This window comes from Mandrillus leucophaeus, unplaced genomic scaffold, assembly GCF_000951045.1.
Source record: "Mandrillus leucophaeus isolate KB7577 unplaced genomic scaffold, Mleu.le_1.0 Scaffold254, whole genome shotgun sequence".
NCBI classification, from domain to species: Eukaryota; Metazoa; Chordata; class Mammalia; order Primates; family Cercopithecidae; genus Mandrillus; species Mandrillus leucophaeus.
The window spans coordinates 3,559,917-3,582,817 of NW_012102632.1; the positions used below are offsets into that span (position 1 = coordinate 3,559,917).

Genomic DNA, 22,901 nt, shown 5'->3' on the forward strand with positions numbered 1-22,901 from the left:
TGCCGCCGCCGCCGCCGCCGCCGCAGTCGCGGCTATAGCGCTGCGCTCCAGTTTCCTGAGCTGCAAGGCTAAAGAGCCAGGCCTGGATCTGACAGGGAGCCCGGGCCGGGTGGGGGTGAGCCTCTGGCCTGAAGGGAGGAGGGGCAACTGCAGAGAGAGCCACCTTTAAGCTTGGTGCGCTTTCCAAAAGCATCTGGTTCAGCCCCTTGCCTCTAGGAAGATAAAGCAGATGATAGTGTATCCTAAAATGCCGCTGCCGGCAGGAACCTGACATCCATAGGGCCCAACGGCTGGTGATTACCTAGATGGGGACATTGAGGTCCAGGGAGAGAAATTCACTTGCCCAACGTCATGCAAGTAGTTGAGGCCGTCCCAATGTTCTGAAAAGACAACCGAGATCTCAAAAACCACTGCTGCATGAAGACGCAGACTGGTGGTGATTGAATTGAATTGGTTGAAATAACAGCATCGCTTGAAGTCTTCCTCCCAATCGTCAGGACAGAGATCTGAGCTCAGTCTCTCTAGCACATCTCTTCCTTCCCTGCCCTCAGCCAATGAGTGTTAGGAGATGGTTTCTGAAGACTGGAAAGTGTGGACAGGAATTTTTGAGGGTGGGTCCCTGGAGATGACAAGCCATGTGGTGAGCAGGGACTCCCAGATGGAAAGAAGAGCAAAGGGCAGGCCGCTCCTTAAGCTTAAAGCTCACATGGAGCCTGGGGAACTCATGTGGAGGAGCCAGACCCAGGCCAGGCTAGAGACTTTGCTCTCAGCCCTTCAGAACTTGCCCCTCTCCAGCCAGTGTCCACCGATACCTACTGGGGGACTGCAGGCCAAGCCCCAGCCCCAGCCAGAACCCCCCTCCATCCCTCAACCCACTACACTAGACCCCAGAGCTGAGCTCCTGGGTAGGCAGGAAGGGATGGGTGGGGGAAGCCAAGTTGGTATGGGCTCATATTATCTGTTCTCAGCCCCCTGGACCTGAAGACAGACAGGCCTGAGACTGAATCTCAGTTCTACGACTTCCTGGCTGTGTGACTTCAGTTAACTTACTGAACTCCTCTGAGTTTCCATTTTGTAATCTACAAAATGAAGATAGTAACACCTACCTTTCTGGGGTTTTGAGAGCCCTACATTAAATAATGTATTTGAAAGTATGCTCCCAATACGTTTTAGTTAGATCTAGACGAATCATAGTTGAATCTGAATTATACCCACCTGGACAGAGCTATTTAGGTCACCAGATGTTAAACTTGAACAGGATCTCAGAGATACAGCCTTCCCATTTTACAGACCAAGAAACTGAGAGGCAAAGAAAGGGAGTTACCCAACAACGGAGTAAATCAGTGGCAGAATCAGACCTAGAATTCATCCAGTGCCTAAGAATTCCTGAAAATGAGACCCCACGTTGATTTCAAATCATCCAACTCTTGGCCCAGGTATTGAATTATCCTAGCAGTAGATCATGGGACGAACATCAGTGCAAAACTAATTGATGAGATACACTCATGTTCAGAGCCGTTTCCCCGGAACACTATTAGTCAGAGATCCTCAGGTGTGTTCACAAGAGCAGCCCTCCTGACACAAGAGAACAGGACATGATTAAAAGTAGCAGATGATGGTTTGGCGCAAATTTTTGTTAGAGACTCATACTTTAATCACATATGTTTATATAGGTTCCATTTGCCTCTAGAACAACTTTGGCTCCTGTGGAAAACTAGATCCTGCTCCTTCGGGCTACACATGTGTACAAAAATTCATCACTGTTTCTTTTCTCAATCTTGGAGTAAAATTGAGCAGCTGCTCCATGTTTCTCTTTGACTGGGTGCCCCATGGCATAAGCCACAGAGCCTAGCGTGATAGGCCTAACTCCAGGCCATTCTGTGACCAGGTTTGAGCCTACGAGAAGCTTTGGCTCAGTCTGCTGGGCATGTACAGAATGCCTGAGTTGAGAGGCCTCTACGAAGCCATCTGTTTAACTAGACTAGCTGGTATCTAATGAAGAATTGGTTTCAGCAGGAAGCCATTTTACCAATGTCCAAGCAGACAGCTTCCTCTCTGAAGGGTCAAGGATGGTTTTTTAAGGAATAGAAACCAACTCTTGGCTGGGAACCCCTAAGTGGCTGGGACAGAGTCAGGGACTGTGCACATAGTAGATGCACAGGAAATGCACATTGAGCTGGACTTGTTAGCCTATCATATGTTAATTCCATATTTTATGTCCTCAGCCTAGAAGCTGATTGTCACAGGCCGTGAGCCCCTGAGGAAGACAGACATAGATAAGGGTGAGCTCCTCACCCGGTGAAGATGCTCTAATAGTGGGATATGCAAGGTGCTCTGGGAGCCCTGGCACCGAACCTCAGGCCCATCCTAACATTGTGCAGTCTCGTCTGACTGTATCCAGACCAGTCTGACTGCCTCTGGTGCAGCCCCAGTGTCCAGGAGCTCTATCCTGGGATCTTAAGGCCTCATGAAGACAGACTGGCACATCCATGCCCCCCATTCCATCTGGCAGCTGCAAGCCGCCTCCCTGGCCTGGACCCTTTGCTCAGCCCTGACCTCCTCTGCTCCCAGCCCTGTAGCCCACACACTGAAAGCCCAGGTGCTGTTGACTTAGCACTTGGGTTCAGCTTCCCTAGAACTTGGCCCTTGTTGTTCCATACCCTTCTTTGGCATGGAGTCCCCCGATCCTGGCTTTTCCCACTCTCATTCCAAACTCCCTGAAATAGAATGTCCAGCCCCAGCTTCTCAGTAGGGTGCCCAGCCAAACCACCTCCAGCACTCCTTTCACCCTTCCCAACCAGGAAGCGTCAAAATGTGGGCACCAGGCTCTTCCTGATTCTCTTAGGACAGAAGAGACTCAGACAAATCCTTGCAGCCAGAACCTCAGAATGTGATGTTGGTGGAGGTCCCAGAAGCAGCTCTTAGTACCTATTATGTACCCACTTTGTGCCCTTCCCTAGAGACAAGACAAAGCCCCACTCCTGGTCCTCATGCACAGGACATATTACTGGTTGGCCTGGCAGATTCAGATCAACAACAGCCCTGAGGTTGATGGGTACACTTATTTTACAGATGAGGAAACAATTTCATCTGTGGCCGCCCAGCAAGGCAATGGCAGAAATGAGACACGTTCTCTGGCTTTCTCACTCTGTAGCTATTCTGTTGTCACCACAAAGCACACCCTCCTTGGAATTATAGCACATTCAACCTCTCAGCCAATCAGAAAAATGAAAAGCTGAATGTAGAAAAATAAGGTTGCTCTAAAAGCAGCAGCCCTTAGACACAGAACCCTGGGACGCTCCGAAAGCATCAGCGGCTCCCATTGCCTTTAGAAAAATATTCAAACTCCCGACCATGACCTGGAGTACCCAGTGAGATCCACCCTTTGCTGGCCCCTCTAACCCAGAGCCACCCATCCCACTCCCCTCCTTCCTCATCCTAATCAGGCCACCACTTTTCAGAGCTGCATATGCCTCCCCTTTCCTATCTCAAGGCTGTGGCAGAAGCCGTTCCCTCCACCTGGAATGATCTCCCACCAACCATGCCCTTAGAATGAACAGCTGCTTCTTCTCCTGCAGGTCTTAGCCTAAACGTCGCCTCCATCATCACGTGCATTTACAGCACTGGACTCTTCATTCATACAGTTGATCACAGTCTGTGATTACTTCATGTATTTGGCCAGTTGCAAACCATCCTTCTTCCCACTAGAACATAAGCACCAGGAGCGCAGGAGGCAGGCAGAGGCAGGAGACTAATCAGGGGCTGCTGAAACCCAGAGTCCAGGTGAGAGAGGTGGAAACCCTGAGAGGATGAAGGAACAGGGTCTTTACGATTAAAAAGAAAAAAAAAAACTTTACCGAGAGAGACTCAGGTGGAAAATTAGCAAGACCTGCCATCCCATTAGTTGTAACAGAAAAGAAGACAGGATCAAACATGATGTCCATGGTTCTGCCTGAGGCCACCAGGCAGATGCATGTCACCTGTAGAGAGGGGAGAGCTGAAGACAAGCGGGTTTATGGGCAATGGAAGATGATGAGTAGCAGTGATCTCATCACATTTAATCTCAGGGAGGTCACATTTTTGAGATGCCCAATGGCAGAAAAGGGCTTTAGTGGCCCCCACTCTCCAGTATGGTAAGGACACTTATTACAGAAACCAGTGGAGCCCCATAAGGAGGACAGTGGGTGGTGTGTGCTGAGGGCGGTGGACCGAACAAAAGGGCACGTGCAGAGGCTCAGCAGGTGGCAGCCCTGTTGTCCAGAGCCCAGGGAATGAAGTGATGTGGCTGCCACGTGCACCGCAGGGGATGTGCAGGCTGGCTGAGGATAGTGGCAGCTGGGCAGAGTCTCATGAGGTCACTTTGGGGTATGGCTGCACTCAACGCTTTCACAGCCCGGCCTGGCTGGTCAGCCTTTTCTTGCACTTCTTCAAGGGCAACTAGCCAGCAGTGGGAAGTTGAATTTGGTGGCTTGTCCACACTAGGATTTCAGTTTTCAACACTGCCAGGCAGGTGCCATCACTCCTCCTTCATAGGATTTGCCAAAGCTGCACAGAAGAAGTAGGGTTTGAACCTTCTCTCCCACTGGGTCACTGTGGACAAATCCTCAACTTCCCTTCATCGATGCCTTTCTGCCTCATTCTGAGGAGCCCTGGAGGCCACACTCCCACATCAATCAGAGCAGTCCAATTTTTAACTGTTTTATATATTAGGTTTCCACATGAAATTTTATCTTTCCCAATGCTTTAAAAAGCTTGCCCTTCACCATGAGTTATTACTAAATGCCCTTCAACTCTGCCATGCTATGAATGCAGATTTAAATGTACATAATTTTGTAGCAGGATGTTTCAAAACGCCAGATTGAAAATACTGAATGACAATAAATACCATTTATTGAGCATCTGCTGTGTGCCAGGCACCAGAGTGCATGTTTTACATATAGCTCTTCCCTTAATTATTCCAACAGCCCTGTGAGGTTCTCACTATTTGCCCATTTTCTAGATGACAAAACTGAGGCTCAGAGATGTTAAGTAAGCTGTTCAAAGTTACAGAGCAAGTACATGCAGAAGCTGGCCCATGAACCCAGAAGGTCTTCCTGATTCTAAAACCTGAGCTCTTCATCCACAAACAGCATGAAGACTGGCTGGGGACTGTTATTCCTTGCTGTCTATTACCAAAATACATGGAGAAAGAAAGAGAATTAACAGCAGGTGAAAATATGTCACAGTCGCGCCAGTGATTTTTGTGAAGGCGGCTTTTGTTTCTGCTTGGGTGGGAACTTTGCAACTCTGAATCCCCTGAGCATTGATGGGAAGCGCACCAAGGCAGGCATCCACGCCCCACAATCCGGTTTCCCTGGAATCTGTGGGAGCGTGGAGCCGGTGCCCGTGTGCGTGCAGCCAAGAACAGAACTCAGCCCCCTGATGTTTATGCAGGAGCACTAGTGACGCGTGGACTTGAGAGAGGTCCAGAACACTGCCAACGCCCAAACACTTCCGTGAGGGCGACTGTCGTGCAGGGAGCAGCTGGGAGGTGTGGGCACCCCCACTCTCTGTCCCCGACTCAGAGAGGAGAATACAGCCCCTCACACACACAGCCTTCATTTCCAGCCTCCAGTCTCCTTCACTGAGGAGTGAGTTTGCCCCTGATAGTGAGGCAGCATAGAGAATTTCCAGCCATTGAGACCCAACGTTAGATCCTGGCTCTAAATCTCGGCTCTGCCACCTCCTAGCTTGGGAAGGCTTTTAAGTTCTCTGAGTCTCAGTTTCTCCATCTCTGTGTTAAACTACATGCTGTTTGGAAAGCCCTAGCACAGAACAGTAGGTGTTATCAGTAAATTGTAGCAGCTGGGGCTTCGGCTTCCACCTTTATGACAAGACTGTTCCTCACTATAGCAGTGACCTAGGTCCCTGGGGTCTCTCGCAGGCTGGAAGCAAGTCAACACTGAGCCCTGACCCTGCATATGAAAATAGGATGGAAATCTTAGCTCAAAGAACCTGCGAGTTCCTGAAAAGGTGTGAGCAAGCAAGCCCCTACCAAAGGACAGGTGATTGCTGTGGGAGCTTCCTTTATCCCTGTGGACAAACTATCACCAAGCCCTGTTAGTTTTTCCTCCTGGGTATGTCTCTCAGAGCTGTGCCATCTGTCCCTCTCTTCCTCCACCACTCTGGTCCAGATTGGGATCACCTCTCACTTGGACTCATCTGACGCAGTGGCCTCCTGACTGGTGTGTTGGTCAGGGTAGGTCGGGTTGTGCTATAATAACAACCAACCCCCGGATCTCCATCAGCACAACTAAGACTCATCTCTTGCTTGTGCTTTACGTCCCATGCAGCTGGCAGGAGGCCACTGCTCATGATGATCACTCAGGGACCTGGACTGGTAGAGACTTGGTCCTGATGCCAGCCTCCATGGTCCCCTCCGCTGAGGAGAGGGAGTGTGACAGATCTCTCATTGGCTTTTCCCAGAAGGGATCCACTCTGAGCGCAGTTGACTAGACAGGGTGAGCCACCTGGCTTCATTTCAGAAGAGGTGCAGAAGTGCAGACCTACTGTGTTGCTGGACACAGAGCGCCAGAGAGGATATGGTGCTAATGGTATCCACTGTCCCCACACATGCGCTGTGCCCCCTCCCCCAGTCCACTGGCCTCTCTGCAGCCAGAACCACCTTTTCTAAAATGCAAATCTGATCATCAGGAACACACACAGTAGCTGAAGAGAGGTTTTATGGTGGTTTCATGAGGACACAGATAGTGTGTGGTGTGAGTGTAAGCTCGGAGCTTACAGGGGCAGGATCCTTGCCTGGCCTCCCCTCCTTTCATTAAGCTCAGTGACTCTGTCATTCTTGACCAAGCGTCACAGAAGCATTTTGGCTACAAGGCTTCCCTAGAATTAACAAGGGAGAGGATTTTAAAGGTTAAAGTGTCCTCCTGAGATGTTAACACTCCATTGACAGCCTTCACTCAACAGAGATTTACCAGTACCTCCAATGAGCCAGGCCTATGCCTCCTTGGCGCTGGGAGGATGGGACAAACAGCAGGGACCCTCCCTGGAGGGGCTTGCCATTCAGTGAGGGGACAGTCTGTGAACAGACAGTGACAATGCAGTGTGATCCTTGCTGGCACACCAGAGAGCCAAGGAGGGGTGGGAGCTATGGGACTCCAGTGAGGGCACTTCCCCCAGCCCCAGGGTGTGGGGGGGTGATTAGGGACATATAGGCTGCAGGGGACACCAAAGCTGCCCTAAAAGCCTGTGTGCTATGTCACAAAGCTCAGGTCTTCCCAGGCCCAGTGTGGAGCCAGTGCAGGGCCCTGAGTGAGAAAGGGGCGGCTCTGATCTGTGTGTTAGGAAGATACTGCAGAGTGAGAATGAACAGGAGAAAAACCATCTGGAGGCAGGAAGCCAGTTCAGAGGGAGCTGCAGAACTGAGCAGTAGCAAAGGCCTGAATTTGGGAAGTACCATGAGCACTAAAGATCTCCCCTCCACTCCCATCCCAGCCTGTGACTCAGCCACTGAAGCCTGTGCTGTAGTGGTGGGCCACTAAAACCATCCAGAGCTCAAGAACCTGAGACTCTGCAGCCCCATGCCCTCTGCCCCATGCCCTCTGGGGCTTCCCACATACTGGGTTTGGGGCGGCAGTGGGAATGTCAAATTCTCATCCCATGAAAACTTCAAGTGTTGTCTCCACACCTTCCAAGTCAGCCACCCACTCAGATAAAGCACCTTTTCAGATTACAGTCTTTTTCATGATTAGCATTTCATTTAACCACCATAGTAACCCTGCAGTTACTGTGGTTCTACGTAAGAGAGGCACATCCTCATTTGACAGAGGAGGCTTGAATAGACAGAGTTCATTCTCTTCACAAATACCTATTGAGTGTCTATTTTGTGCCAGGCACTGAGCTCTCACTGCTAAATGTCAGAATCTTCACCAGGCCTCCCGGTTCTAGGTCAATAAGGTCAGTGGACATGAGGCCGGTTGTTAAATGAGGTAATTTATACCCTAAAGACTAGATTTTACTAATCCATCAAGGCTAATGCAATTTCTTTCCCCTGAAACATGAGATAATTATTTTCCAAAAGATACTTCCTAGTGGAGCTTTTTTTTTTTTCGAACTGGAAAATCCAACTCAGATCTTAAAATAAAGTCCTTTCAAAATCAGTTTTAGAAGAATGAATGAATTTTTGGTAACCTTAGCTGGTGTTCCAAAACTCCATATAGAAATTTAGAGAAACCTGATCAAGATGAACTTTTCTTGCTAGACTATATGAGTGAAATATAATCAACTTTGTTTAGATGCCTCTTGAGTTTTTAGCCAAACTCAAGAAATTAGTGAAATCATTTGGAAGAACCTGTTCACATGTAGTTCTCAGCCTGCCCAGTTTCCCTGTGCCCTAAGCCTGCTGCTGCCCTCCCACCCCATTTCCTCCTCAATGGGCCTTCCTGCCCCCTCACTGCACTAGTAGCCACCCCAGCTCCCTTCACTTCTGGTCACATCTGCAGGCAGCAAGGAATTGGGGTTAGGGGGAAGGGCTGGTGTTTCAGAAGGAAAGCCAATATTGGGTGGGCATCAGTGAGGAGAAGCAAGTAATTACATCTTAGTTTCCTGGTAGCCTGAGCAAGGAGGGAAACAGGCTGGTTATGAGATAGTCATTGCCACATGGAAAGACAAAGTCCAGTTGCTCAGACAAGAGTACTTGTGTCCCCGGAGCTTGCATATGGGGGACCAGCAGGGAAATGATGATGACCTTAAGGGTAGAGGCACTGCCAGTATAGGGCCTGCCCCCATGAGCAGCATCTGCTGGCTCTTAGGGGTGGCTGAGCATGCTCAGTGAAGACCACACTACAGGAGGCTTAAATGGTGGGGTCCCAGGGAGGAGTGTCCTGGTGTCCAGATAAGACAGTGTGCAGCTTGGAGAAGCCTGGGGAATGGATGGGCAATTTGAGCCTCTTAAATAGCCATTGCCTTCTTTTATTTTAAATTTTAGGATTGGTAATGCATTTCAATAGCTCAACATTCAAAGAGACAAAAAAGTATACAGTGACAATGCTCCTTTAATGACTCTGTTCACTTCCCTAGTGGCCATTATACCAGTTTCTCATACATTCTCCCGGAGGGATTATATATACATACACACACACACACACACACACATATATATGCAAACATATGTCTGTCTATATGCATGTGTGTATAATTGTATAAATTGTAACACAGTCTGCACCATGTTTTTCTATTTTGTGGAGAGGATTCTCTGTGAGTACATTGATCACCATTCTTTTTTATGGCTCTATAGTATTCCATAGTGTGGATATGCTATCATTTTTTTGACCAGTCTCTTCTTAAATGGTTGAGAGGGTTATGAGAGCTCTCTTATTGCTATCTAGATGTGTATAAGAGAATGGCTCTATAGTATTCCATAGTGTGGATATGCTATCATTTTTTTGACCAGTCTCTTCTTGAGGGATATTTAGGTAATTTAAATTAAATTAATTTAAATTAAATTAAATTAAATTGCTTATTAAAGTAAATATCCCTGCACATGGGCCATTTCCAACCAAGTTTTTGACAGAAGCTGAAGGGCAGATACATCCATACTGAAGTTCGTACCTTCATTCAGCAACTATGAGAAAGGGGGCTGTTGAAAAGGGGAGGGCAGGCTGGCTAAGGCATCATCACAGATTGAAAGATGTTTGTGCAGGACCAGCCAAGTGTAACAGCCACCAGGACCCTGTTTCATCTGTAGCCATGGCGCCCAGGTCCTGAAGCAATTTACATTAAAACAGAGACCCTTCCGCAGGCAGAGACCCTACACTGACATGGGCCCCCAGGCCTTGGGTCAGGCACAGCCTCGTCCAAGGTTGATTCTGAAAGAGGGGGGCTTTCAAGGGCTTCTAAGCCCTGAGGTTGCAGTCACTTCCTGAATCTCCTCCCACTTACTTCCTCTCAACTCCCAGTGAGGCCACGCAGGGAGGATGAGTGAACACGTTGCATGGCACCCAGGAGGTCAGTCTCTGGCCGCAGGCCTCTTCCTGGGCTGGTTGGGGGCCCAGAATGACGTATGGCTCAGGCCCTAAAGACTGGGAACCTAGACAAAGACCTGAGACAGGCACTGAGAACAGGGACAAAGCAGAGGTTCTAGTGCAGCCACCAGGGCCCAGGAAGACTCAGACTTGAGAACTCAGAGTCAGAGTTTGGGCAGAAAGAAGCCAGTTGGAGCTAGGAAGGAGGTCACGAAGTGGGGTCCTGACCCTGTGTAAAACCACAGCTCTGGTTACCTGGCCCTAACCGGAGCAGCAGAGTGGGACCTGGTAAGGGGTGGGATCAGCCAAGAGTAGTGGCATCTATCCCCGAGCCCACCCCACCCACCCCTTCTCTCAGAGGAGGCAACAAGCAGAGGCCCAGGCAGCAGGTCTGAACTCCCGAAAGCAGGATGAATTGGAGGGGCAAGGAGATCAGAGGGGACTGTTTGATGGTCCAGGTGGGTAATGATGAACCCCTGGAGCAGGCATGGCAGTGAGGATGGGGGAAGGCACAGATTCCAGAAATACTAGAGAGGAAAAACAGATACAACTGGCAGCCAGTGACACAGCGGGAATAGGAGAGAAGCAGGAACTGAAGATGATGTGCAGGATGCCACAAACGCCGACTCCCTATAACCCACTGATCTTGCATGGCTGTGGCCATTCTGGTTATGAGCCCCTCCCCACCACGTCCTCAGGATGGCAGCTGGATGCTACATTGTGTGTGTGTGTGCAGGCATATGAATGCTCATGCATGTGTGTTTTCTAGTAATGTGCCACTGCTAGGTTGATTACACCCATCATTTGACCTTGTAAATGAATCCAGTGGTTTACAAAACACTATTTCAGCCTTTTCATGAATGAGGAGCTCCCACAATGTTGTCCTAAACAACCCCGTGAGGTGGGTAACATTGTCCCCATTTTGTGAAAGAGGAAACTGTCCACAGAAGTGAAGAGGTGTGTTGAAGACCCCAAGGCTAAATGATAAATAATAAATTTGAACCCAGGTCTGATGACTCCAAACCCTGGCAGACCCCACAACCCCAGGGCCCCCAAGTAGACTCCCTGGAACACTGGTTTTATGGAATATTGATAGCTCTTCCCAAAAAATGAAAACAAAAATATTCCATGGGGGGTTCCAGAAAAGACTCCTTATGGAAGGACTGCTCTGTGCCCTGTCAGCTCTCCCTGAAGAGGCACAGATGACTTTGATGAAAAACAAGTCCCCCCAACCCCTTCCAGCCAGCTCCATTGCCCATGCCTGAGGGGTATATTCAACACCACCCACTTTGTGGCTTTTGCTATTAACCAATTAATAAGCTGGGCTCCTGGGCAGTAGTGACAAATGCATTCAGTCACCCATTCAGTCAACCGGGGCTACCCTGTGCCCCGGCCAAGGCATGGTGCCAGGCTCCAGGGAGAGTTCTTGGTCAGGAATCATTTCTTTGAAAGGAACAGGAGTCTTTTGCTCAAAGCAGCTTAAGCAAGAGAGGACTATCCTGGAAGAAACACAGCGGTAATTGATGGAACCCAGGGAGAAAATAAATGTCTGGGTCTCCATGGCCTGAACACCTCCACCTGGCCTTGCCCCCACCACTTGAGTTCCATCACCTCCTCTTGCCACTTTCTCTGAGACCCTTCTGCTTCCTTCTTGGTTTCTTACTTGCACTTAGAGCTCAGCACACGCAGCTCATCAGCCTGGTCTCTCTGTGCCACTATGCCACATTCCCAGGAGCCCCAGATGGGTGACCCCTGGTACACGTCCACTGCCGCTCCAGGCAGTTGCATCCAGGACCATGGGCCTCTGAGAGGGCATGAGGGGCAGGGGAGAAGTCCTGCATTTCTAGTATGACAACAATCACGTTGCTCCTCCCTCAGGGATTCCAAGCTCTGGGTGATTATAACCAGCTGGGGGGTTTTCAAAAAGACCAATGCCTGCAACCTCCCCTCCCCTCCCCACCCACCACTCTGTTTTAATGGATCTGAGAAGGGACTTGAGCGATGGTACTTCTTTAAGTTCCCAGACATCGCTAATGTGTAGCCTGGATTGAGACTATGGGCTGTAGCTGGAAAGATAAGCAGAACATCATTATGAGTTGAGAATGGCCTTGATGGCGCAGGATGGGGTTCTATCTGAGAGCGCCTGGCAGCTCGCCCATTAGGAAGAACCACCATGCCTTTCTGAAAGCATGTATACAGCTGGCATGTGTGTTGTCATTGATGGCTGCAAAGTGAACCATGTCTGGCTTCTAGTGGAGGCTAAATACCGGTTGAATTAATGAACAAGAAATGACTTGGAGAGTTTGGCATGGGAATTTTCACTCTAATACCACGTGTATAGAATTGACCAAGGCAAGTGTTGTTGGGCCTGTTTATCAGAAAGAAACCAGGGCTTGGAGAGATGAAAAGGCTGCCCAGAGTGCCCAGCTCTAAGCAGCACTGCCAGACCCAGACTCAGCTATGGAGGCTTCCACCTGCTCCTCTGTCTGTAGGGGAACCAAACATCCCAGTTTGCTCAGGACTGTCTTGGTTTTAGTACTGAAAGTGCCATGCCCCCGGGAAACTCCTTAGTGTCAGGCAAACCCAGGACAGTTGGTCACCCTACTGTCAGTGGTTGTCCAATGTTCCATGTTCAGTGCAGGGGCTGCTGGTGAGTTGGGAAAGGCAGGAGGCAAAAGAGAGGCTAACTAGGTGGGGCTTCACACCCCCAGTCCCAGCTTCCAGAGGGGAATTAGATCCAGCTCCAGACTGACCTCGGGTAGCAGGGGCCATTTTGCAACTTGGTTGGGCAGGAGAGGCATACTGGGGCCAGGAAGCACATACTGGACAGGAAGGGCATAGTTGCGCCAGGTATGAGCTGGAGCTCATGCACCTCCAGGCCAGCTCAGGCCACAGGTGTGGTTCCAGAACATTTCCTCCAGCAAAGACAAGGGCCCGCAAGTGAGTCTAGTCGTGGCACAACCCCAGATGTGATTTCTGGGTACGTCACAGGTATAGTTTGTGGATCAATCCCTTTTTTCCTACTAAGGCCCCAGGCGAAAGTCTAGACTAGCGAGTAGTTCTCAACCTTGACTGCGCATTGGAATCAGCCGGGGATGCTATGTAAAACTCCAATGTCCAGCCATGGTTGAGACTCGCAGGTCTAGGGATACTCAGCAACCCAGGTCAAGCCTCAGGAGGTCCAGACTCCATCCCTGCACCTGGGAAGGCCTTGGAATCATTGTGGATCTGTTACAGTGATTTTGATACCGCCAGTATTTCTCGCTCAATCTTAGGACTCCTGGTGGAATCCCAAATCAGGTTATCCATCTCTTACTTCAGGTCTAGGGAAGCTCTAGGTCCATCTTTGATTTTTGTGGAGGCCCCAAGTGGAGCTCTGGGCCCATCTCTGCAGCCCTGCAGGAGCCTTAGAAGTGGTTCACCAAGTCTTACCTCTTCTCTAGCAAAATCGGGTGTGGCCCATTGGTGGTTTCTTCCTCTGTTGCATTTCTGGGGAATCCCTGAATGAGGCTGTGTTCTGTTCATACAACTGCAGTTGGACCCCAGTGATGGTTCTGTGAATCCCTGGATGCATTATGAGGCCTGGGTGTGGCTCTGAGTTGGCCCCTGCAGGCTAGTGAGGCTCATGATAAGGGTCTTTCTATACAGCCCATGGCACCTTCCAGGTGTGGTAGTGGACCTGGGCCTCCCGCCCAGGTGAAGCTCCACATAGGATACTGGCTGTGCCCTCACAACCTGGTGAGTGCTCTGGTAATGCTGAGGCTGTCCTTGCAGTCCTAGGCTAAGCCAGGTTCGGATGTATCTCCGGACTATAAGACTCCCTATCACTGACCCTCACATCAGCTGCCTACCCCACCCTAACCTGGCTCCAGTCCAGTTCAGGGAAGAGCCTCAGCCCAATTTCCCCACAGGTGCCAGCTTCCCTTAGAAGGAGCCATGGGCTTATCAGTTCTCCTTGAAGCATGAGCATGTAAGGAATCACCTAGGGTGCTCTTCAAAATAAATCCCAGTCGTACCCCTAGGGATCCTGATTCAGAAGGCCTGCTAGTACTTGGAGATCTACATTTTTAGCAAGCGCCCCAAGGGATATGGAGTGGACAACTGGGATACTAAAGTAGGAGAAATGCATTTTTACATCTACTTACCTCTGAGGCACCTGTAGATCCGAGCCTGATCCTGGAAAACTGGTGACACCCAGCAAGACTGAAGACAGTCCTGGCCCCGCATGTAGTTTTATCTCAAGTGATGGTGGCTTGTCTTAAGCAATGCTTCTCATACCTCAGGGTGCAGCAGGATCACCTGGGGGGCTTGTTTCAAAACAGAGGTCTGGGGTGGAGCCCAAGAACTTACATTCCTAACAAATTTCGAGGTGATTTGGGTGCTGCTGCTGCTCCAGTGACTTTAAGGATTCTCATGGCAATAAGGGTGGTGGGACATTCTTGGAAGAAAAAGAACCATAGTACAGGCAGCATTCCCAGCACACATAACTGAGAAGAGGTGGCGTCCAGGTGTTCCAGGGCAGCCAGTCTTGTCCCCATGCCACCCCCAACCACCTGCAGCCAGAGCCTGAGACGCCACCTCTAGCTTTCCACCCTCAGTGCAACTCAGCGGCACCCCATGTCTGCTCGTGCCATCCTCCGTGCTCTGCCATCTCTGCTTGACCTCACATCTCCTGCTCACCTGCCCTTCATGGCTTCTGCTTGTTCATAGCCCTTCTTGTCTCTCACAACCCCAACTCCTAGTGGTCTCCTTGCAGCTTCTGATGATACTGCCAACCAACTGCCTCTCCTCCTATTTCCTAAGGCAAACTCCCAGCCTCACTTCCCTGTTGGGGCAGTTTGGAGAGCCCTTGCTCTACCTGGCCCCAGTCCAGCTTCCCCACAGGAACTAGTTGCCCTTAGAAAGAGCCATGGGCTTATCAGGCATCATGACTCCCCTGTCCGGGCAGTCTGGTGAAGGGCTGCGGGGGATGCTGGATCTGCTCCAGCAACTCTAGTGGGCCTGTGAAGATCTGTTATTGAAACTTGGATGCGGGTCCTATATCTGAATGTATCCTATATCCTTGATCACATATAGTGAGTCTTGATCACATCCAGGGCCCGGGGAAGGTGGGCATGAGGCTCTCTGTTGCATTGGAGAGTCCTAGGGTGTCCCTGGGACTGACTCCAGAACAATGCTGTTGTTCTGCAGAGGAATCCAACTGGGATCCAGGCAAGCCTATGTGGTCACATTGGTGTGTCAGGTGTGACTCGGGTCCTATCCTGTGGTCACACTGAGGCTCTCGTGTTGTGACTCTGAGAAGCTCTGGGTAGCTCTGGTTGGTCTCAGCATCATTCTGGGGATGTCCAAGTTGTGATTCTGGCCTCATTACAGCAGCTCCAGTGTTGCCCCCAGTGAGAGTCTGGTTTTCACTCTGCAGCTTTGGAGGGATCTGTCTCTGGCCTCTGCCCAACCTTATAACTCTGAGGAAGGCCAGGTGGGAGTTCAGCTTTCAAAGGTGACTCGGGTCAGCCTGAGCTCTGAACCGATACCAGCTGAGGTTATGAGACTGTCTCAAGAGCTCTGGTGCTATGCAGGGTCGTTGTTTTTCCATGGAAGAAATTGATATTAAGATGATTTATCAAGAACTCCCAGAAACCCCCTAACTGCTCCAGACCACCACCCTCGTGAGGTCCTCAGGCAGTTGCTGGCAATATAACGCTCCTCAGTTCTCTGCAGCTATCTCAGAGCTCCAGGGAGCTGGGCTGGCCTGACTGAGACTTTGGAGCTTGGGCCTTGAACCAAAGCAGGCCAGTGGCTCCTCCTTCCTCCCTAAGCTCATTTCCCAATAGCAGATGGTACTGCTCCAGAATCCAGAAAGCCTCTCCCAAAATACACCCAAACCAGCCAGAAAAGATCACAGGGACAGGAGAGTGAGTCTTAGGGCCAGAAGATATGTGTTCAGACTTCTAGGACAGGGGGAAGGAGTGGGAGCCCCTGCCCCTGGTACACTCAGTCACAGCCTGGAGAAGAGGAAGGAGCCAAGAAAGGGGAAACTAGGGGGCCCCAATATGGGGTGCCGCTTTGCAGCTGGTACCACCCTGACCAGTTAACTTCACCTGCCATGTGGAAAGAAGCTGGGAAGCGTGGGGAGGGAAGACTTGGAAAGGGGATACAGAGAAGAAAGGCAGGAACAGAAACACAAAGAAAGGAGGAGACAGCTGCAGAGGGCCAGGCGCAGTGGCTCACAACTATGATCCCAGCAATTTGGGAGGTCAAGGCGGATGGATCACTTGAGGGCAGGTGTTCAAGACCAGCCTGGCCAACACGGCGAAACCCCGTCTCTACTGAAAATACAAAAAAAAAAAAAAATTAGCCAGGCATGGTGGCACACACCTGTAGTCCCAGCAACTCGGGAGGCTGAGGCAGGAGAATCACTGGAACCCAGAAGGTGGAGGTTGCAGTAAGCAGAGATTGTGCCACTGTACTCCAGCCTGGGCAACAGAGTGAGACTCTGACTCAAAAAGAAAGAAAGAAAGAGAGGGAGAAAGAGAGAAAGAAAGAATAAAAAAGAAAGCTTCAGAGAATGCAAAGGAGAGAGATAGAGAGAAATGGAAAGAACAGAGAGGAAAGGAAATGATCCCTTTCCAGGTTCAAAGATCCAAGAGGTAGGATTTTCCTAGAACTTTGGTCTATCCATGCCAGAGGCAGCCCTGCTCCTTGTTGAAAGTGCAGTAATGGGAGATAGCCTTGCAGTGGGTCCTGAGACCCACCATGAAAACAAGGCTTCAGGCTCAGGCATGTCCAAACCACCATCCATCTCCCTTGCATATTTGCTCCTTGGGAACACAGCAAGAGCATCGGCAGCCCAGCCTGAGGGTGCAGCTGCTCTCCCGGGGCTGGAGACCAGCAGAGGATAAGAGGTCCGAGTGTCCCTTGGGGAAGGTTGCCCTGAGCCTTGACATGCTCCTGTACAGCCACCAGTCACGCACAAGATGGGCAATTCAGATCCTCAACAACTTTGTGTCTATTTCCCTGAAGTTGCCCTTAACTTCTAAAATGGAATGGGGCCTAGAAGATCATCATATTTTTACCCCAAGCCCATACCAGCCAAGAAATCACCTGTGCTTTAAAGTGGCACCCAAGCTTGCCAAGGAGAAAGTTATAAAAATATTAATAAAATAAGAAGCATAGTGGACATGCATTGGATGCTTGCTTGCAGGCACCAGAATTATCTCACTTGACTCTCACAACAACCATGCAAGGAAGGGACTCTTCTTATGCCCATTTTGTAGATGAAGAAACTGAGATGAGAGCCATCCAGTGACTGGCCCCAGGTTACACACCTAGCAAGTAGTACCAACAATAGCATTTCCCGGATAACACAATGCCACCTACACCTGTCATTTGTTGTCATCTGAAACATGAAGGAATATTAACCTCCACCTGCTTAGTCCGCCTCCAATTATTAAGGCCACTTCTTTATCTCAAAAGGAAATCAAGTTTCCCAAATAGAGTCTCCCTTTTTTAAAAAACCCCAGACAGAAACTAAGGCTGAACGGAAGCATTTGTCTCCCTTTTTCCCCGGTTATATGCTCTGTCCCAGTCAGGGGAGCTGCCCAGATAGGGGCTGGGTGGAGAGTGGGCTCCTTGACCCAAACTGGACCACAAAGCTGGACTATTGCAACCCTGAGACTCCCATGTGCTCTCCATCTCCAAAGTCCCAGAAGATCAGTGGGACACACAAGCATATCCCAGACCCAACCTCACACCTGTGGAACCAAATGCGTCCTGAGCAGAATGCTAGCACCTAAGCATTTCCCAGGCAGAAGCAAGGCACCCCGAACATTACTCCCCAGCCCCTGCTGCCACCATCCATGGACCTCGTGGGGACATCCGGGGTTGGGGGCTTCCACTGTCTTCAGGTGTCTGTGTCAGCTCATGGCAGGGAATCTTCCATTTGGGTGAATGGCGCATAAGAGCCTCATAAGGGCCAAGGTTTTCTGCAAGTGCCGTAAAGTGTAATGGTGAAAGCTAGGTGGTGGGATATGAGTTTTTACTGTAAAATAATTGTAATGTCTGGGAATGTTTAAAATTTTCATAATAAAATGTTGGCAGTGGGTGAGGAAGGTAGACAAAGATCAAGGCCTTTTCAGCCCAGGCACCTCAAGGACCCAATAAAAAGCAATAGGAAGTCCCTTCTTCTGCCCATTTCCCCCAAATCTTTGCCTTCCCTTACTTAAGAAACACCAGCATTGATAGTCTTTACTTTTCTGATGCCATCACCAAAAAATCCCTTTCTGTCCAACTGCTGCAGCAAGACCTGCTTCCCCTGGAGAAGTCTGCCCAGTCCCTCTATCCTGGCTGGAAAGCAAGATAAAGATGGGAAATTGGTTGGCACAGAGAAAATTCTATCACTTATATTCCTCACTCCCAGGGCTCCGCTTATTTGGGGTGAGCCTACATTGGGACAAAAACAGTGGTTACAGATCCTCACTAACCAAAGACAGCAAACAGGGTCTTGCCATCCCCATATGGGCCTGTGTCCCTGAGAGATGCAGCAGCGTGGCTGGGATGTCACAAGTGCCCAGAAAGGTTGCTTGCAAAATCATTAACAAGTGCAAGAGGGGTGAGGACCATCATGAGGTCCTGGGTGCCTCATCAGGACATCATCAGAACCCCAAGGTGAAGTATTCATGTGTCTGTTCATTCATTCATTCTTCAGCTATTCATCAGCATCCACTCAGTACTAGGCTCTGTGCAGGGTTCTAGAGTTTCCAAATAAGCAGGTACAAGCCCTGGCCCTGAGCAGTCCAAGACCAAAGGGTCAGCCAGGCTGTGAGGCTCCAAGGAAGGAGGGGCCTCAGGGAGAAGTCTTGTAGGTGAGGGGAAGGATGGAGTGCAGACACCCCCCATCCCCAGCCTAAGCCTGGCCAGGCCTGAAGTCCAGAAAAACTCTTTTCCGAGACCTGAATCTCTGGCCTGTGTGTTCCCTGAGGCCCAGGGAGGGGTCCTTGCCTGGCCTCTGCTGGGGTTCAGCCTGCCAGGCTGACCCCAGGACACAGTGCCATGCCTAGACCCTCAGACCACACTTAGGCCACACACCTGACCTGACAGAGAAGAGGGATGGGCCAGAAACATACACAGCCTCTGAGAGCTACAGGAGAGATTGGAAACAACCCAGGGCCTATTCAGAAGTGCAGGGAAAGACCCAAAACACATCCACACACATCCACGCATGCACACTCTCATTCACGTTCTCCAGACAGATATATTCATAGATGGATAGATATAAAAGCATGTGTATGTATGTGTGTGTGTGTGTAGATATATATACACACAGATCTATATATTAATATATTTTTATATTTATATATGTGTGTCTCTGTGTGTGTGTGTGTATATATATATATTTATATATACGAGCTCAAAAAGACCTTGAGCCCAGCTCATCTAACTCCCCATTTCATAGATGAGGAAGCTAAGAATGACAAGCAGGAAGAGACTTAGTTGCCCCCGAGCCACACTGTCTCAACTGTAGAACTGACACCAGATAAGACCCCCTTTCCAGTGCTCTTTCTGCACCCAGAAAGCCACTTGCCCCCTATTAAGTTTTGTCCATTACAGTGAAGAGAACAAACAGGGTGAACAGAAGGGCCCTGGGCTAAGAGTCAAGCCATTGTCGCCCTAGACAGCAATCCCAGAGACACCTCACACCCACCTCCAAGCCTCAGCCCCCTCTGTGAAGTGGGGTCATGCCACCTACCTCCACCGTGGTTGGGCTCCCTCAGGAACACAGTGACAGTGCCTGCAGGGTGACAGGCACACAGCAGAGCCTCACAAAAACAGTCACTTTCCCTTTTTTCCCCCACACCACTGGTTGTGTTTTAGGTTTTCCTGCACATAGGTTTGGAGATCTGCATTCTCACTGAGTCCCTTTCAACTCTCTAAGCTCCCATTTTCATAGCATCTTCCAGGAGCCTAGAGCTCATCGTCTCTCTCTAGATGTGGTCTTTGGTCTTTCCCAGTGGATTATACTCTGTCTCTGTAGGCTTCTCCCTCTCCCACCGCCCCCCCCCCACCCATCTATCTCTATCATATCTGTCTCTGTCTCTATCTCTGTCCCTACCAGTTCCCACGTAGAGCAAAGTCTCATTTACTTGCTACCCAAAGTCCGGATTTGTGCTGATTCAGAAACTCTGGGTGGAAGCTGACTTTCCCTTAGCAAACAATTTCTACAAGTCAGTCGGGCAATGTGGTTGCATAAAACAGATGTCAGGGGGCAGGTTTACAAGCACAAAGGGAACAAACTGCTCTCAATTCATTCGAGGCACTTATATTCCAGCTCAGGCCTCCTGCAGCAGCAAAAGCACCATTGGGCAAAGGCAGCCCAGGGTTCTGGCTTCAGTGATGCTGTTTCTAGCCTGGTGACCTTGGACAAATGAATGTGTCTTGCCTCAAAACATCCCCAACTAAATGGGAATAACAGACTTAATTTCTAGGGCAGTTGTATCTCTAGTCAGCTGATGTGTGCAAAGAACCTAGTACTATGCCTGAGGCGTGGTAGGGTCTCTAGTTTCCCCTTCTCCTTAAGGTGGAGGCCCTCACAGCTGCCTGAACTGCAGTTCCTCTGGCCAGGAGCCTGAAGTGGCTCTGGACTCTCCCAGAGCTCACCCTGGACCCTGGAGCCTGTCTGTTATGCCTCACAGGGAAGCTTCTGGGTCACACCTGTCCTGAAAGCCATCCCTCCATAAACTGGCCACTACACTTGAACTCCAGGCTCGTCAGTCACTCAGGGTCTAGGCAGTGTCTCCCATCCCAGGAGGACAGCAGATGCAGGATGCTTGTTAGGAGACTGTGGCAGTAGCCCTGGAGAAAGGTGGTGGGGCCTAAGCTAGGGCAGCAGTGATGGGGTCAGAGCGAGGTCACACAGATGGAGTAGACAGGCAGACAAACTAGCAACTATTGGAGTGACAGGAAGGGAGTGGGGAAAGCCTCTGGGTAGCCTGCGGCCAGCTTTCTGAAGCCTCCAGGAGCCCCGTGCCTGGTCTGCAGGACAGAGTTGGGCATCATCACCTGTCAGAAGTTCAGGGTCTCTGATGACTGGGTTCAGGCCTGGAGGGTCTTCCTGGCATCCTTCCTCACAGTTAGGTTTCCAGCAGGGGTGAGGCTGCAGGGGATTCCAGTACACACGGGTAGCAGGGAGCCATCTGCTTCCCCACTCAGGAGGGCCAATTGGGAAGACTCTGCGAGGAGTGAAAGCCCTCAGCCAAGCCCATCACGCCATGCAGCTCTGAGTCCCCTGGTGACCCAGTGGGGAAGGAGAACACTCCTGCTCTGCTCCCAGCAATGGGCCCCTATAGCTCTGGGACATTCCCCTTGGGGCTCTAAGGAGACCCAGCAACCCCACCGTGCCTATATGTAGCTGAGTGCCTTGTTTCTGATTTGGGACTCTGAGTCTCACCTGCCTACAGGCTCCTTGAGGTGGGGACTTTGCCTTTTTGTCTTTACATCCCAGGGCCAAGCCCAGGGCCTAAGCAGGCGGCAGTTGCCCCGTGCAGGTGTGTCATCCTGGCTCCTCTGCTTTCCCGCTGTTTGACCTTAGGCAAGCAGCTCAACTTCTCTGAGCTTCAGGTTCATCAGCTGTAACACAGAGCATACCTGTTCCGCTTGGTGATTGTGGAAATAATGAGATCATGGGAGACAAGCATTTGTGTGTTCATCATCTCTCGAGAGATGGTGAAAGTGCTAGGTAGCCGCCTGCCACTATGTGTCACCTGCTTCCTCCTCGAGGGGGGCGGGTTGCCCACTGGAGCCTTTCAGATTCAGTTATTTGAGGCTATAGCTGACATTTCATTCTATAGCCCCAGTTATCTGTTTCCTAGGAAACAAGAGACAGACATTGACTCTGTAACAACTCTCTCTCTCTCTCTCCCTCCCTCCCTCTCCCTCTCTCTCCCCCCCACTGCACTCATTTCCCCCGCCCCCTGCTTCACATACACCCGGCTGCCACCTAGACTGACAATTAACAAAAATATATAAATGTCAGCAGAAGCTAAAATTAGTTTACACACTGCACCTTGTGCTGCTGCTCCCTGCCACCTGGACACTGAGGGATGGAGGGACGGGCACCCTCTCTGGCTCAGTACCACACCATGGCTGGCCTGTGGTACATCCTCTGAATGGCAGACCTAAGGACCCCTCTCTGCACCTCACCCCCTGCCTCTCTCCTCCCCGTTTCACCAGGACTAGGCCCAGGCTGGTCCCCTAGCACTTCGTTTGTCTGTCTGCTCTCTTCAACGAATCCCTCTGCGTGCAGAACTGGCCCCTCAGAGCCCCTGCCCCTTCCTCCAGCCAATGTCCCAGCCCAGTCTGACTCTCCCAACATGCCCAGTTGCTCAAACCAGAAACCTGGGCTTTGTTCCTGCTGCCGTCTCCTCCCACGGCTCCTCCTCTCAGCTGCACCCCAGCCCCTGCCCACCTGCCCACTGGCAGCCCTGTACAGCCCCCTCCCCCTCCCAAATATGCTGTGAGCTCTGGACACCAGGCTGTCCCCATGCTCTTCCATTCAGCTGAAATAAAACCAGAACCAATGTCCCATCCTCTGGGAAGCCCTCCTGATCTCCCTGGGATAAGTCAGTGGGTGACTTGCTCTGTGCCCCCACAGTCCTTTGTTCTTACCTCCATGACAGTAGTGATTGCACCACATTAATTATAGCAATTACAGTGCTTACTAGGTGCCAAGCATTCTTCTAGGAGCTTTACATGTATTTAACTCATATAACAGTATTGCAGATGGGTGTCTATAGTCTGACTCTTCTGCTTCCCTGAGTCCTTAAGGGGCAGGGCCCATGGTTGACATGGTTCTAAGTTAGTCACCTACACCCAACACAGAGGTGG

At 50.4% G+C, this 22,901-nt stretch overlaps 1 protein-coding gene across 2 annotated transcripts in view; it reads left to right on the forward strand.

Annotated features, from left to right (window-relative positions):
* RASGRF1 (Ras protein-specific guanine nucleotide-releasing factor 1) overlaps positions 1-22,901 on the forward strand; it is a 170,229-nt gene that overhangs the window by 32,409 nt on the left and 114,919 nt on the right. The gene's annotated exons all lie outside the window — the stretch shown is intronic.